The sequence below is a fragment of the Elephantulus edwardii genome, unplaced genomic scaffold (assembly GCF_000299155.1).
Source record: "Elephantulus edwardii isolate Elephantulus edwardi_28Jun2011 unplaced genomic scaffold, EleEdw1.0 scaffold00207, whole genome shotgun sequence".
NCBI lineage: Eukaryota > Metazoa > Chordata > Mammalia > Macroscelidea > Macroscelididae > Elephantulus > Elephantulus edwardii.
The window spans coordinates 4,692,217-4,708,908 of NW_006399957.1; positions in this window are offsets into that span (position 1 = coordinate 4,692,217).

The following is a 16,692-nucleotide window of genomic DNA, read 5'->3' on the forward strand; positions in this document are numbered from 1 at the left end:
GTCCGCCTCTCCGTCCGCCTCCCTGTCCTCCTCTCCATCCTCCCCCCCCGCGTCCTCCTCCCTCCTCCCTGCCCTCCTCCCCACCTTCCTCCCCATCATTCTCCCCATCCTGGCTGCACATCCCTAGACCAGCTAGCTTTCTACCTTTTCTGTTGCTTTGCCACCAGCAGCCTGATAATCCTCCCGGGACCAAGCCTGATGCTCCATCCACTGGTACCTCATTGTCCCTCCACTCTGTGCTAGTGGTGATCTGTGTGACTGGTGACCAGCTCCTGTGGGCCAGACTGCGATGTTCTCATATTCTCCTAGGTGCTTGCTTCCCCCAGTGCTGCAGCTAACAGGCTCTTGTGAGTCTGCTGGTTTTAATAGAGTCATTTGTAAAGGAAGCTATCATTGTATGTTTCTAGTTCCTGGGCCTCTTTATGCCCATAGCATGAGCTGGCAGATCTACGTGTAGAACATTCATGTTTATTATAACATATTTGCAGAATCTTGTTGGTCAGGAGTTACTTGAGCTGGAACCATGGACGTCTTTCTTTGCAATGTGAAGTTAAGCTTTAGAACGCTTCTCTCTGACTGGATCATTGTGTGTGTGTGTCTGTGCACACACACTTTATTGCTGTTATGTGCCATCGAGTTGAGTACGACCCATAGTGACCCTATGGCCAACAGACCTGCACCATGTCCTATCCCGCATTACGATCACCGTCTCCAACAGACTCGAGCCCATTGCTGCAGTCACTGTGTCAGTCAATCCCATTGAGGGTCTTCCTCTCTTTTGCCAAACCTCTACCTTCCCAAGCATGATCTCGCCCTCCAGAGAATAGCCCCTTCTAGCAACAGACCCAAAGTATGTGAGACAAAACTGTGATACATACGCTCGTGTAACTAAATGACATAGTCCACTTACCTGTCAACTGTTTACAGGAGATGCACCAAGAAAACACTTCCCAACTCCTGAAGCAGCCGCACTTACTCACCACTTGTGATTTCTTTCTCACTTGATTTTATATGAAATCCAACTGGCCTTGCTCTTGTGTTAGGGAAGCCAGACAACCTGGCCATTTATTACTGTGCAGGTGGAAGCTCATGTGGCCGATTTCTCGGTCGGCATCCTGGAGATGAGCAGGAGGAGAATGGCTTGACAGTGCTGCGTGCTGAGAGATGGTGCATCACCGCGCCCCCTCCACGGAGCGTCGGTGCAGGCCCTGTGCAAGGCCGAAGTGAGCGTGGAGGGGGCTCGGGCCTTACGCCGCTTGGATCACTGCTCACCAGCCGGGACTCGTGATGCCGGTAACCATGTCGTGCAATCATCAGAATCAAAACCAGAGAATTTTGACGACAGAGAGAAAACTTCAGAACTATTTATTATTTTCCCTCTGAAATGGCTCATAAGTATACCTGAAACACAATTTTCTGAATTGTCAGAAAAATTATCAGTCTGGGTAAAAATAAATGACCCTCACTTCCTGAACGCCTGTGACGATTGCTTATTACTGAATCCCATCAGGAATGATGAATGTGTCTATCTGAGGCTGAGCAGAAAGACGTCGGCAGTTCAAATAGAAAAATAGGGAAAGTTTAGAGAGAACTCACTTGCTTCTCCCTGCTGGGCCATTTGATTACTCATCAAATCGCTCACTCCTCAGACACTTACTGGACACCATTTGTACCGGACAACAGGAAATCACCGCGGACTAAGACGGTCTGTTCTCCCAAGGACATAGCGATCCAGATGGAAGGATGGAATGCGTTCTTCAAAAATGATCGGATGAAGCTGAACCAGAGACAAGCCACAAGGGAGTTTGGACCGAGTGTAGTAAAAGTTGGAGAGAAATGTTCTCTTTGATGGGAAAAAGGCAATTCGCACTCCCTAAGTTGACACTGTGTACCAAAGACTCATTGTCCACCAGAGCGGGGTCTTCAGAGACAGCAGAGGGGCTTGTTGCAACACCGCATGCACAGAGGGGGCTGTGCTGTACATGGTTCTCGAGGCTAAGACTTTACACAAGTAGATTGCCAGGTCTTACCTCTGAGGTACCTCTGGATGGGTTTAAACCTCCAACCTTTGTATTAACACAGCTGAATTAACCATGTGCGTGGCTGTGGAGCTTGGTCAGATCTGCTGCCGTCAGGCTGATCCACACTCACGTGGGTGTCTGTGGAGAGAAGATCCGTGCTCTCAGGGGTGTTCAAAGCTGGGGTCTTTCAAAAGACACCCAAGCTCACCTGGGAGGGTTTGAATCCTGAGCTTTTCAGATAATAGCCCAGCATTTACCCATTTACACCACCACCATCACAGATTTCCTTGTCCAGGAGAAGACATCAGCTCCATGGCAACTACCAACAATAACAGCACGCTCATGGGATGTTAGGAGGAAAAGCATGAGTAAGGGGCTCCAGGCAGGAGAGATGAGGCACACAGGTGTGCAGGAAACGTGTAGCATCCTGGAGCCAGAGGCGAGGCAGAGCCTGGAAGGAGGATGATCCAAGCTTTCACAGGCTGATTGAACTCCTGAGGGCCTCGGAAGCCAGGGTAAAGCATAGGAAGTGGGGAATCACCACAGCTTTTGTAGCAAAAGGATGATGTGATCAAAATTATACTTTAGGAAAAAGAATTTTAATTAAATCAGAGCATGCTTATAGCTCCTTCCAGAGATGAGGAAGTCTGAAAAGAAAGAAGATACCGGGGAGACCCACACAGTGGGCACCCCCTCGGGAAAATGATGGCATTTAGAGCACCTCTTGTTTTTGGTGTGGTAGAAGCCCAGGTGGAAAACGGCTGAGTCCTCTCATGCTAAACTGTCAGGTCACCCACCAGCGGCTCTGCTAGAGAAAGTAGCAGCAATCAGTCTTTGTAAAGATTTACAGCCTCAGAAATCCGATGGGCAGTTCTCCTCTGTCCTCTTGGGACAGTGAACTGGAATTGACTTGGGGACACCTAATAAGAAAGACCGTTCATCCTGAGTGGTGCTAGCTTGTTTGTGCATGTGTTTTCTTACTGAATGTCTGTGGTGATTCCAAAGATTGGTGGTTTAAACCTTCCGGTCTCTCTGAGGGACAGAGATTGAGGCGGTCAGCTCCCTAAAGATTTACAGCCTTGGACGCTGAGGGGCAGCCCTGCTGTGTCCCAGAGAGAGGCTGTGAGTCGCGATGGACTTGGGAGCCCTGCGTTTGGGCTCGGGCTGGTTTGATTTTATTTTCTCTGGTGTGAAAGGCTTTAGGACTAGGAGAAAGATCTAGTTCCTGCGTGGAGCTGTGTAAGTTTCCATGTGCTTACACATTCTGCATTTCCACTCTTCTATACCTGTCTGGCCCTGTGTTGGCTGTGGAGCCACCGCTTTACCAAGATGGGGTCTGGAGGGAGCTTTCGGTAAAAGGCCCACCTCCCGGCCTGGGACGCAGGTCAGCCTGACTTCAGTGACCGATTTGTTCCTTCTCCTTCCCACTCTCTGGGCCCTTGAGCAACCACAAAGCCCACAGGATATTAAACGCGTCCTGCTGCAATCTTGCCGAATTATCCAAGGACAAACGCCTCACCTCTACTCCCTGTACTTTGAGCCAAATTCCTTTCAAGGCTGTTCTGGGGGTGGATTCCCAAGTGCAATCTGGAAGGCGAGCTAGTCATCTTAATAACACGGATTCATCATCATCAGTGCAGCCTGGTGGACAATGCCGCAATCAGAACAGAGGCGGGGTGTTCCCACCCGAAGGAGGACAGATGGACACGCCTTCACGGAGGTGCTGGCCGCAGCTGCAGCACCCGCTTCCAGCAGGGAGGCGGGCAGCCCGCATCCAAGTGCTGTGGGCTGCTCAGCCGCCCTTGTCACCTCAGGCCTGTCCCCCAGTGGTTGCAGACACAGGCGAGAAAGAGAATGACAGTGATTATGGACACTTGTGACCTGAGCACGTCCAGCCCAATGATGCAGTGGGTTCTGTCTCCTTCTGGCCCCGTCCCAGCCTGCTGTCTATGTTAATGTCTGTGACAACAGGGTTGTTATTAACAAGACATTAACAGGGGATCATTTCCTTCAATTTGAACTTGTCCTCCTATAAAAATGAGCTATGACAGCTTTTAGAACGGCTTTAGAGCCCACCTCCTAGGGACAATCCAGTGTTTTCATGCATTTCTGACACATTTTGATGCTTTGGAAACTCTACATGATCCTTTTTTCTAATCTTATATAAATTATTTTGTAGTCAAAGACTTCCCTGTTTTTACTTTTGACAATTTTTCATCAATCTGACTTGGGGACTACAGTGCCAACTTTAGAGGACTGGGTTCTCATTGTTAATGCAGTTGGAGCCTTGGTAGTCTGTGGTTACATGTTGGGCTGTTAACCAAAAGGTCAGTGGTTCTAGGCCATTACCTACTCTGATAGAGAACCACACAATCTACAATTAAGATTTCTAGCTTCAGAGACCTGAGGGGGAGCCAGGTCAGCATTGCGTGGGATGACTAATGAGCAGTGAGCCATTTAGGTTTGGTCTGCAGTGTTTTCTAGAAGACAGAGGAGAGAAACCAGTGCTTATTGAGGCCTGTGGTCACGCCACACCATGGTCAAGCCAAGCCATGGTTGCCGTGGTCACACCACACTATGGTCACGCCACACCATGGTTCATGCCACACCATTGGCCTAGCAAAAACTCAGCATCTCTGCCTGAAAGCATGGCTGCTTCCACTTTAAAGAATGAGATGGCTGAAGGTCACATGGCTGGTAATAAAGGTCATGTGCTCTATGACCCCAGCATCTTTGGGGACATACTCTTTTTTCTGTCCCTGTCAGCTCCTGTACAGACTGTCATTGTTGTTAGATGCAACCACACTTGTTCTGACTCATAAGGATCCTGTGGGCAGCAGAACGAAGCACTGCACAGCCTAGTCCATCTTGAGGGTCACTGCTTGTCTCAGCTCCTCGATGCCACACTGGGCCAGCCTATTTCCTTGAGGGTCTGTCTGCTTTTTTCTGCACACCCTCTATATTACCAAGCATGAAGTCCTTGTTACGAGTGACAAGCCCCGCCTGGTAATCTGACAATAGTGCAGTAGACAAAGTTTTTCCATCCTCATTTCAAAAGAGCACTTTGGTTGTACTTCTTCCAGAAAAGCTGTGTTCATTCTTCCCGTAAGCCATGGTGTATTTAACGTTCTTTGCCAACATGACAGTTCACAGGAATCAATTAGTCTTTGGGCATCTGGCTTCATGGCCCAGCTTTTGCATGTATATCTGGTGACTGGAAATACTATGACTTGGGTCAGGCGAGCCTTAGTCTTTAAAATGGCATCTTTGCTCTTTCTCTGAGATAAGAGATCCTTGACAGCGGATATTTGTTTGATACAGATGGTGTTTGAATTTTTGACTTCTGCGTCCATGGGTGTTTATTGTAGAGCCAAGTAAAATGAAATCCCTGAAACTGCATTCTTCATTTGTCATGATATTTATTGGTTTAGTTGTGAGGATTTTTGTTGAAATGTAATTAATACCGAAGGCAATACATAGTCTTGGAATGTATCAATAAATATTTCAAATCCTTTTCATTTTCTGCTCACATGATTGCATCATCTGAATATGCCAGGTTGTTGATGAGTTTTCCTCCAATCTTGATGCCACATTCTTCTTCATATAGTCCACTTTCTTTGATTATTTATCATCTTAGAGATTGAATAGGTTTGGAGAAAGGATACAACCTCAACACACACCATTCATAATTTGAAACCATACAGTATTACCTGGTTTTGTTCAAATAACTGTTTCTTGGTTTGTGTATAGTTTACAAATAAGCTCAATTAAACATTCTAAAATTCCCAATCTTTACGATCTTATCCACATCTTTTTTTATTATCAATACAGTTGAATGCCTTTCTGAATTCAGCTTGAATTTCTGGCAGCACTGAATGGGTTCAAATGTGTTAGGGATGATAGGGGTGATACAAGATAGGACAGACAGGGTTTATATCCACTGTCCACAGGGTCACTAGATGCTATACTCAACTTGATGGCTCTGAACAATAATAGAAACCATCCAATAATTTCTGACATAATATTCTATTTTTTAGTGGGCACAATTATGGGATTATTTTAGTCAATGGGCCAGGTAGCTCTTGTTCAACTTTCTTGGCATAGAGGAGTGAGTACATGTATGGGTGTATCTGTTTGTTGTAAGATCTCAAAAATTGAATTCCATCAATTTCTGAAGCCTTTTCTCCCAAATGCCTTCAACGAATCTTGCGTTTCTTCCTTTATTGCCATCAGTTCATAGGCCGCCTCAAGAAATGGCTGAATATTGACTAATTCTTTTTGGTACTGTGACTCTGAATTTCTTGCATTCATTTGGCTGTGCTTCCTGCATCACTCACTAATTTGCCATAGAACCCATCAGTGTTGCTTTACTAGGCTTGACCTTGTTCTTCAGTCCTCTCAGCCCGAGAAGTCCCGAGAGTGTTCTTCCCTCTTGGTTTTCTAACTCCAGCTCTTTGCATATTTGCTGTAATACTTTGCTTTGTCTTCTCAAGCTGCCCTTTGGAATCTGTTCCTCTCTCTTAGGTCATCATGTCTTCTTTTCACTTTAGCTTCTCTATGACCTCGAGCAAGTAATTGAAAGGTTGGAGGAAAATTAAATAAAAGGTTGCTGCTTTAATTCTTAATAACATCTTGAAAATGCAACTCAATTCTAAGTTATATTTTAGAAGTTTCTGTTTAGACACCTAAATGGTAACTTTCAATGAAATTTAGGTATTTACACTTTTAAGTCATTCTTTAATTCTCCGCTATGTATTATTTTTGAAATGAACTAAAGAAGCTTCCTCTATCTTAGATGCTATCTGATCATTTTTATTGTCCTGAGTAGATTGTCATGGATTGAATTGTGCCCCTAGAACATGTGTCCACTTGGCCAGGCCATAATTTCCAGTGTAATGTAATTATCCCATGGGTTGTAAATCCCAAACTCTATGATGATGGTGAGATTAGAAGGAGTTATGAAATGATGTAGTTATTCCCCATAAGGTGGTCTGATAATGGTCAGCCCTTAGTCAAAATAAGAGGATCGGGGTGGGATGCGCCACACTTAGACTACATCCCTGATTTTGTGCCTTCTGTAAAATTCCTTGGGGTGTGACTTCTGGCATCTTTATCTGACAAGCGACAAAAGGAGACAGGAAGCAAATAGAGAACTCTGAGTGATCACCAAGAAAGAAGCCCAGGAGTGGATCAGTCCTTCAACTCCCAGTTCCTGGGCTGGGAAGCTCCCGGACACAGCAGGAGCCAAGATGCATGCAGGTCATCAAGGACTGCTGAGCCTGCAGATGCTGATGGGAGCAAGGACTGTTCTCTAGAATCAACACGTGGCCAAGACATGCTATAATACTCCACCGAAGGTCAGACAGGTGCTAGTTAATGACAAATTAATGCATGCAGAAGAGGAAGGTCGAGAATTCGTTCCTATCACCAAAAGTAGTAGAAAACAATTGCTTTTGACATTTTGCCAGACAAAAATTGATTTTCACAATTAATAGCTTCCTTAAGGAGTGATTTAAAGTTTCCCATAACCACCAGTAACAAATGTAAGTGACAGGTACAAATGTTCCGGAAATGTCGTCATCCATTCATATGATCTTAAATCAATGGATCGTGAAATTCTCCTGTCGGAAAAATGGATTGCAACTCTTTAGGCCCCACTCTGAAACTATTTCTGCATCCACATATTAAAACTACTCTTTCCATCATGTTGTTCTTACAGTAAGGTTGTCTATTTAACCTTGGCTATGAGACACCTTATTGGATGACACCATCATAGTTGAGGATGGCCAGAGTGCTTATCAACGGCCTGGGCATCTGACACTGAGGAAGAAAAGTCTACTCTCTACAGGTGAAAAGCGAATGAAAACAAAGCAGTGCTATAAAGAGCAGTGTTTTCGGTGCTCTTGAATCATAGTGCCGTTGTGAACACACATCCAAACATTGTCCTGGCCGGCACCATCCTCAAGGTCTCCGATACGCTCAAGTCCATTGTGCTATGGTCTGTGCCAGTCCACTCTTGAAGGTCTTCTCTTTTTCACTGACCTTCTACCTTTCCAGCATGATGTCTTTCTCCAAGCACTGGTTTCTCCTGAAAATATACCCATGTTGTTGTTGTTGTTATGTGCCGTCAAGTCGCTTGCGACTCATAGCGACCCTATGTACAACAGCCCTAAACTCTGCTCTGTCCTGTGCCAATCGCACTGTCTCCGACACACCCATCCTGATTATCCCAGTCACTGAATCAATCCACCTCATAGAGGGCCTTTCCCTCCTGTGCCTGCCCTCCACCCTCCCAAGTATGATGTCCCTCTCCAAGGACCGGTCTCTCTTCACAACATAGTGAGACGAAATTTCCCCACCCTTGTCTCTAAGGAGCATTCTGGTTCCAATTCCTTTGAGACAGATTTGTTTGTTCTTGGCAGTCCATGCACTATTCTGTCCCCTTTGCCAACAGCACAATTCAAAGACATCTGGTCTTCAGTCTTTCTTATTCACTGTCCAACTTTGAGACGCGTATGGAGCAACTGAAAAGACCATGACTTGCATCAGATGCACCTTTGGTCGGATGAGTGGTGAGAATCCTTATTCAGAGCTGGTGAGGCTGTAAATTGGGATCATTTTCCTTGAGGGTAATTTGGCAAACGCCTTAATGGTGTCTAACCCTTTGGTGTTCTAACTGTAGGTCCAGAACCTACAGAGCGTGGCAGGACACTGTGTGTGTCGTCCTCAGAGAGAACATGTGGAAGCAGCCAGCTCACCCAGTGGCAGGGCTCCTGACGGGACTGGCCACGCCTAGCCAGGGGAAGTTTGTAGCCATGAATTCCTCTCACGGGAGGTTGCCCATAGGTGTGCCTCCCACAGAAGAAGGTGAACGTAGATACCTGGTTTTCCCCTTTCCCCTTATTGCACTGGGCAGAGGACTGTGTTGTGGTTGTTTTGTTTGTACAAACTGCAGTTCTCCTGCATGAAACAACAACACTCCTTTCCCCCACGGTTGCTCACGTCATTCCTCTGGGTCACACTGTGGTCGTTCTCACAGTGTTTCAGTCTTTCTCATGATGCCGCTGCATGCTCTCTCGGCTTCCAGGCCATGTAAACTTGGGTTATGTATGCACTGGAAGCTGCTTACCGAAGATGGAGAAAGAGAGGCCCCCTCCCCGTTAAGATATCAGCCTCAGAGACCCAGTGCAGGGTCACGATGACAGGAGTAGAGTCAAGGGCAGAGTTTGACGAGAATGCAGTCTGGGACACGCTCTCTTGTGCTGCTGGATCCCTGTGAGGCGAGAATTCTCGTCGAGTGTCCCCGCCGCGTGCAGCCTCAGTGCACTGACAGGAGCCTTGAACATGATGCTGTCCCACATCTGGGTGAACCTGCACTGCCAGCCTTTGGGTTAGTGGCCAAGGACAAGCTGTGAGCGTCGCCTGGGGACCAAGGGCAGGAGGTGGTGCTGGCGTGCGCCCGGATCTCACTCAGGTTTTACCAGTTCTCAGTCCTTGGTCTCCTGCACCCTTACCAAAATCACTCGTAGGTCCATGAGCAAGGACCACGTGCATTGTGACTCAATACAAATCCATACCCATTGCTGTCCGTGCGTTCCGCCTCACGGTCCCCTTCCACTGGAGTTTGCAGGCTGGAGATCCTCACAGGAGGAGACTGCTCATCTTTCTCTCAGGGTGTGGCTGCTGGAGTCAAGCGGCTCACCTTCCTGTTAGCAGCCCAACACACAATGGTTTATTGCATCGAGACTCTTTAGTTACAGAATAAATCCACTTGCTTGGTAGAGGCAAAAGTTATGTTACAGGAAGGACCCCTCCACCCCTACTGTACTTCAGCTGTGGTTGTTATGTGCTGATGACTCCCTTGAGATGATGAGTTTCAGACAATAGTCTGAAACCTGCCCTATCCGGAGCCAATCTCATACCTACCCCATTACCCCAGTCACTGGGTCCACTCATCTCATCCAGGGTCTTCCTCTTCTGAGCTGTCACTTTACCCTTCCAAGTATGAAGTCTTTCTCCAAGGACTGGTCTCTTCTGGCCCTTTGCCCACAGTATGTCAGACAGAGCTTCAAAATCCTTGCCTCAGCTGTGGAGAAGAAGAAAAATCCAAGAACAATAGCTGAAAATAAAAAGGAAGGAACTGTATTCTTTGTTTTAAGTGGAGGGAGCAAAGCTAATGTTTTAAACATACGCAGTGCTGAAAAACATTGTATTCTAAAATAAATCACAGTATGATTCAATCGTGGTAATCTAGAACAGAATAAATTTTGAAAGCCTTTCTGCAGCTGACTGTGTTTATTGTAGGATTTACTACCTTTCATTATCTGTAGAGACTATGGAGTCTGAATAAATTACCTCCATCCAAACCCTCTGCCTTCCTAAGTGAGCTTGTTTCCTTATAATTGCTCCTAGGGAAAAGATAAATGCATCCGTTTGATGTTTACAATGATATAGAACACATGCTTCGTTCACAGAATTTAGGTACCTTGTGGGCTCCTGCTGTACTTTTTAATGATGACATCTGGGTGGAGTCCATAATCTTGAAGCTTGTTAAAAACTGTGCCTGCGGCAGCATGGATGATCCACAAATATTACTGACCAGCTGCATTTAGCCCGTTGACTCAACTGTCACTCAAATAATAGCTGGAGCCAAGAAATAGGTAGTAACTCCTGAGACTAACCAGCCAAAGAAGGTCCAAGGAGCAGCGTTTGCCCAAGAAGGCAGCAAAGGGCAAGCTGGAAGGAGGATGACAATGAGAAGCACAGGCAGTGGCAAGAGTTCGGTTGTATTGTGGTTACATTTCAATGCGTTGCCATATTGCGGCTGTTTTGTGTTGTCTTACAGATACATCATGGTAGTGTTACATTGTGGGTAATGTCATCTAACAAAATGTATATAAATGGTTGAATGAAAAACCAATTTGCAAACTTTCACTCAGTAAAAAAGGCTGAAAAGTAAAGCCAAACAAATAGAAGCTGTGTTCAGTCGTTGGTGGTTTTGGTTAAACTCCTCCCAAGGGGCCATGGGAGAGGGACTTTGTGTAATCAGGGACTGATTTATCGAGTGAGTCTTGATGTTGGGCTGGTTTCCGCTGGCAGGAGACAAGTGTCTGTAGGCTGTTGTCCAGCACTATGACAGCATGCAATCAGAGAGTGCAGGATCCTCGTGAAAGCATGCTTGTGTGTACACGAGCGAGTGCATGTCTGTGTGCACACACGCTTTGGTGGAGTCTCCTTAACAGCCTGCAGCCAGGAGGGTTTTGTGAGTTATCAGCTTCCACTTTCAGGGACAGCATGAGTGTTAGAGTGAGGTGGCTCTCACCTGGCCTGGTAGCTCGGGACTGTGCGCAGAAGGAAGAGCTTGGCTCAGAGAGGACAGCCTTACAAATGGTGTTAAGTCCTCAGCTCTGGGTCTACTGTCGGACCCCCAAGCAAAGAAACACCGCATGAGGGCTTGTGGCAGTGAAACTTTAGAGATCAGAATAATAATAATGCTCTTAGGTCTGTTTCTCAAAAGTAGGTGAAAATATTCATAATAAGTGTGTCTACACCTGTCAACGCGGACTGTCCTCACACAGACCCTCTCAAGGGTAGGGTGTCCTCTGCTTTATTCCAAGTGGTTACAGAGGGTCAGTTCCAACTTGCAGCCACTCACAAATGACAGAAAGACTGGACCCGATCCTTCAACCTCTAGACTAGCCCTGTGGTGGGGAGCTAAGGCAGCCGTCACTGCCCAACAGTCTCATAGAGCTGCACCATGCTGACTATCAGAGTTATCCCTGTGGTGAGCCCACAGCTGTGGTCATTGTCCTCCAGTCTCCTGGAGGACCTTCCTGTTTCTCGCTGTCTGCTTTGCCTAGGGTTATAGCCTTCTCCTTCAGTTGGTCCCACCTGATAACTCCTCCCGCGTGTAAGAGAGGAAGCCCCTCCACCCTCATTCACAGGGAGTGTTCTGCCTCACTGCCTCCGGGACAGACTTCTCATCATCCATGGCACGTGCACACCATCCAAATGTGCCAACTGCCTTTTGATCTTTCTTTTTCCTCATCCAAAAATCACATGCATGTGAGGTGATTGAAAAGCCATGGTTTGGGTGAGGTAATTGCGTTTTTGAGTTACTGGTGAGCTGATCCCAACCCGTCGCCTATCAGCCTCCATGACAAATGCCTTCAGGGTCATTCTTCTCTTAGAACAAGGCAGCACTACCCATGTCAGAGGTGACATTTACCAAGTTGGCTGTCAGACCTTGTCAGCGTGTGTGTCGGGAACCACACTCTGATTTACCCTTTGAGGTGCTAAGCTCCACGTTTCAGCTCAGAGTTAAGTAGAGGCCAAAAGTAAGCTGTGATCCTCATGGGCCAGGATTTGTGGTTGAGTTGCTGACGCCACTGCAGTCAAAGGCACTCAGTGGTGAGCTCTGCGGCTGTCCCTCCACGCTGTCCCTCCATGTACGAGGACGCTGTGCATCTGGGGCCTAATGTCCTAATGAACATGTGGTAAAGGTGCTTGTAGGAAATCACTGGAATATTTATGAGGCTTCTTGACTGAGTCCCTACGTTTATTCTCCAGTGACAATTCCAGCTATGTAGGGAGACAGGCAGATCCTTATTTAAGGGAACACCTTATTTTTGGGAGTGCTCATTTTCCCCCTAAAGGGTAAAAGACTACTGACTTTCCCCTCTGTTCCTAGAGAATTTTGCCAATTTGACGATGACTTGACAGGGAGGAAGGTTTCAGCGGGGATTATAATGAGCAGCTGAATTAGGGGTAGACGGTCTCTTTGTCATTGACTTCCATGACTTCACAGGTGGATGGATGACAACACGTTGGCATTTCTCCGGGTCACTCAGGGCCATGTGGCACATCAACACGCAGAGAGGTGCCTCTGAGCTCTGCGCTGTCCCGCTCAACAGAAAGAAGGTCCAGGACAAGGCCACAGTGAAAAAGGAGGAGGACACTCCACGAGGTGGTTGATGCCGTGATTTGGCCATGGCTGAGGTCATGAGAATGGTGCAGGGCAGGCAAGGCTCTTGTCTGTTCTCCAGCGAGGGCGGGAGTGGTGGGAAGGTAGAAGGTCAGAGGAAGAGAAGATGGATTGACAGAGTGACCGTAACAAGGGGCACAGCAGAGATGGTGAAGATGGCACTGACAGGACAAGTTCAGGTCTGTGTTTCACAAGTTGCTATGAATTGTAGTTGAATTGATGGCATCTAACAACAAGATAGCACCTACCAGCAGCAACGTTTGTGTGGGTGGCAGTGGAGCTGAGAGGAGACACTCAGGTGACTCTGGGAACACATTCATGCTGGGACATCCAGAGATGGCACAGAGCCTGGCAGGAGAGAGAAAGAGAGGAAGTGAGGCTGGCCAGGGTACTGCGAGGAGAGGGCAGGGAGGAGACAGGGTGGAGGGAAGCTGGGGAGTGTGGGGTGGCGAGGTGGGGAGGGAGAGAGGACAGGCAGGAGGCCAGAGACTGGGAGGGTTCTGTCCTGAGGACCTCACACCTGGAAGCGTGAGGTTTAGGTTTTACTCTATTTCTGTGCACCTTGTGTGACCGGAGGAGTGCCGTGGACAGGGGAACATTCCAGGAAGGAAGGCAAGTGCGGCTTACTTGTCCATCCCCAGTGAGCAGTTGTGCTGTGGCCACGATGCTCCTTGTTGGCACCAGTGACTGTTTTCCCCTCAACTCCACAGCTCGGTCCTACAGAAACAACACGAGGGGGTGGGGCTTAGCCAGCAAGCAAGGTGAGCACTGGGATGGGGTGTAACTGATCTACAGTGATCAACTTCACATGGGTTACACCTCCTCTAACCCAAGTGCAATTGTTCTCTGCAGATTAGCGAGTAAGCACCAATGCCCCATGCTTACTTTGTGCCACCAAGGGGACTACAAGTGGTCAGACACAGAGGAGCAGCCTCGTAGGGGCTGGGGTGGCTGCCACGTGGGAGTCAGAAGCTCCAGTCCTGCTAAATTTGACACAGGTGTTATATATCCAGATGGACATGTTAAGGCCACATGGGGCCTGAGCTTGGGGGAGAAAATGAGAGATGTACATTTAAGTATCCTAACCTAGAGAAAGGGTGAAAGTCACTCACACAAGGGTTGAGGATTTTCGTTCATAGGGTCGCTATGAGTTGTCTATGACTTAACGGCACTTAACAACACAGAGAGAGACCAGTTGGCCTAGTGGACCGAAAGTGATGCTACCAAGCCAAAGGTGGGTGACTCTAATCCGTGGCCCTAAGGCCTGTTTTTCTTTGTTTTTGTTCAAACAATCTTCTAGATCGTATAGTCCTGGTGTGTCCACTTGCTATACAGAGGTAACTTGTGGTCACTGTGATGCTGAACACTGTGACACTGATGTGTCAAATGCGATAACGGTTATCCATGGTGGACACCTGATTCAGGCCATGCATCAGAGAGCTAGACAGTGACTCAGGATGGCAGAAGAATAATCAGTGCCTTTGAGTTGTGGTGCTGGAGAAGAGTATTGAACATACCATTGACTGCCAAGAGAAAACCAGGTCTGCTCTGGAGAAGGTGAAACCAGGCTGCTTCTTGAAGGCTAGGATTTTAGAGGTCTGTCTCAGTATTTTGAGCATGTGCCAGGAGGGACCAGTCCTTGGAGAAGGACATCATGCTCAGAAGGGTGCAGGGACAGGACAGTGCAGGAGAGGAAGACCCAGATGAGATGGATTGACTCAATGACTGGGGTTGTGGGGATAGGTGTGTTGAAGTCCGTGAGACTGGCTCAGGACAGGGTGGAGCTATCATACATCGGGCCACTATGACTCACAGGCAACTTGACGGCACAATAATAACAACAAAGTATAGGACCAGCAAAAATGACGAATTCCCTTCAATGAGTAGAATTGTTGGCGCTGTCGCTGCACCAGTGAGGTCAAGTGTGGCAGTGGCCACGAGAACAGCACAGGGCGGCAGTTAGAGCTACTAGGGTTCTGTCAGGAAGGGGCAGCGGGCAGCTTCTGCAAAGACTGCGGCCTTGGGATCGCTGGGGGCAGTAGCTCTCTGTCCTCTGGGGTTCTGCAGTGCTGCTATGGGTCACAGTTGACATGTCAGGGGTGGAACTGACTTGTGTTTAATGGTTCATTTAGGAGCCCTGCTGGCACAGGGATTAAGTGCTTACTTGCTAACTGAGAGTTTGGTGGCTCGAACCTGCCAGCTCCCTCACAAGAGAACATGTGCCAGTGCGTTTCTGTAAAGACTGTAGCTTTGCAGGCCATCTGCTGTTCTACTCTGTCCACGGGACTGCTGTGTGCTGGAGTGAACTCAGTGGCAGTGGGTTTAATCATATAACCGTTACTTCAAACCACAAAGCAGTGTGCTATCACCAAGACGAGAGTGTGAGTGAGGGGAACACCCCAACTTTTCAGTAGAACAGGGCCATCAAAGGGCTAAGAGGGGAGTGGCCGACCAGGTGGACTTCTTCCAGCCAGGAAAGGATGTTTGCCCCTGCTCTCTAGAGCACAGCTAGAAAAAGAAGGGGTTAAGTGGGAGTCACACTACTTAGAACGGAAGCTGCAGAAACACTTTGTGGGTTTTTTTTAGGTAATTTTCCTTCAGTGAATTTTATTTATTGCAGAAACATTTTTTTATTTTTCAGATCAGAAGGCTATTTTTCCCCTCAGTGAATTTTATTCATTTATGTTTATATCCCATTTGCTTCCACAAAAGGATTTGATGCAATTTAATATAACAGTCATATTGGAGAAAATAAAAAGAATCTGGAAAGTAGAGTGAGTTGGAATATCATCTGTGTGGATATGCCGTACCCAGTTAACACGACTGGCTGTCACACTGAATGCGGTCTCCTGGCAGCCAACATCAAAAGGAGCAGGCGAGCCTGTACACTCATCTTTACTTGAGATGGAAAATTCCATGATTTAAAAGGAGGCAGCTTATTTCCCTATCACTAAATGCTGAAAAGTTTATTTTGGGAGTCATCACATACATAATGAGAAGCAGCATGTCACAACTAACCATGCCAGCCATTGCTCTCTCAGAAGCTCTCTGGGACATTCTCTGCTCTCATCGCCTTCTGTACATGAACGAGCTGACTGAGAGTTTGAGCAAGGTGCCCAAGGTCACATGGTGGAGGTGGATGTCATGGTTAAGGCTTGTATCAGCTCACCTGACAAGGATTCTCTGACATAGTGGTGAGGAGAAAGTCATTGCCTTGATGAGCTCAGATAATGATACCCTCACCTCCACAGTGATTCCTGCCAGAAGCCATCAGCTGGAAGAGTTTCCTTGGGAAGATGGTCTACACGGACCATGTATGGACAAATGGCCAACCTCTCTTGCTTTTTGCTGCATCTGGATCCTCTGTCTGTCCCATCACATCTGACTTCTGGTCCTCTGGACTTGAGCCAGCAGTCTGCCATATTGTCTGTTGACCTTGGTTTTGTCTGCCTGTGGGCTTGGCTTCATCAGCCTCTGTAGCTACAGGGGAGTCAGGAGAAGGCAGAAATCTAACCCATGAACTTGACAATGGACCCATTTGCACTTGTGAGTTGGAAGCCACTTCCTTGAGACAAATTTCTGTACACACACACACACACACACGGAGAGACAGACAGAGACAGAGATGCTTCATTGATTTGCAGCTCTAGAGAATACATTCTATCAGATGCCAGTACTGGGATACGT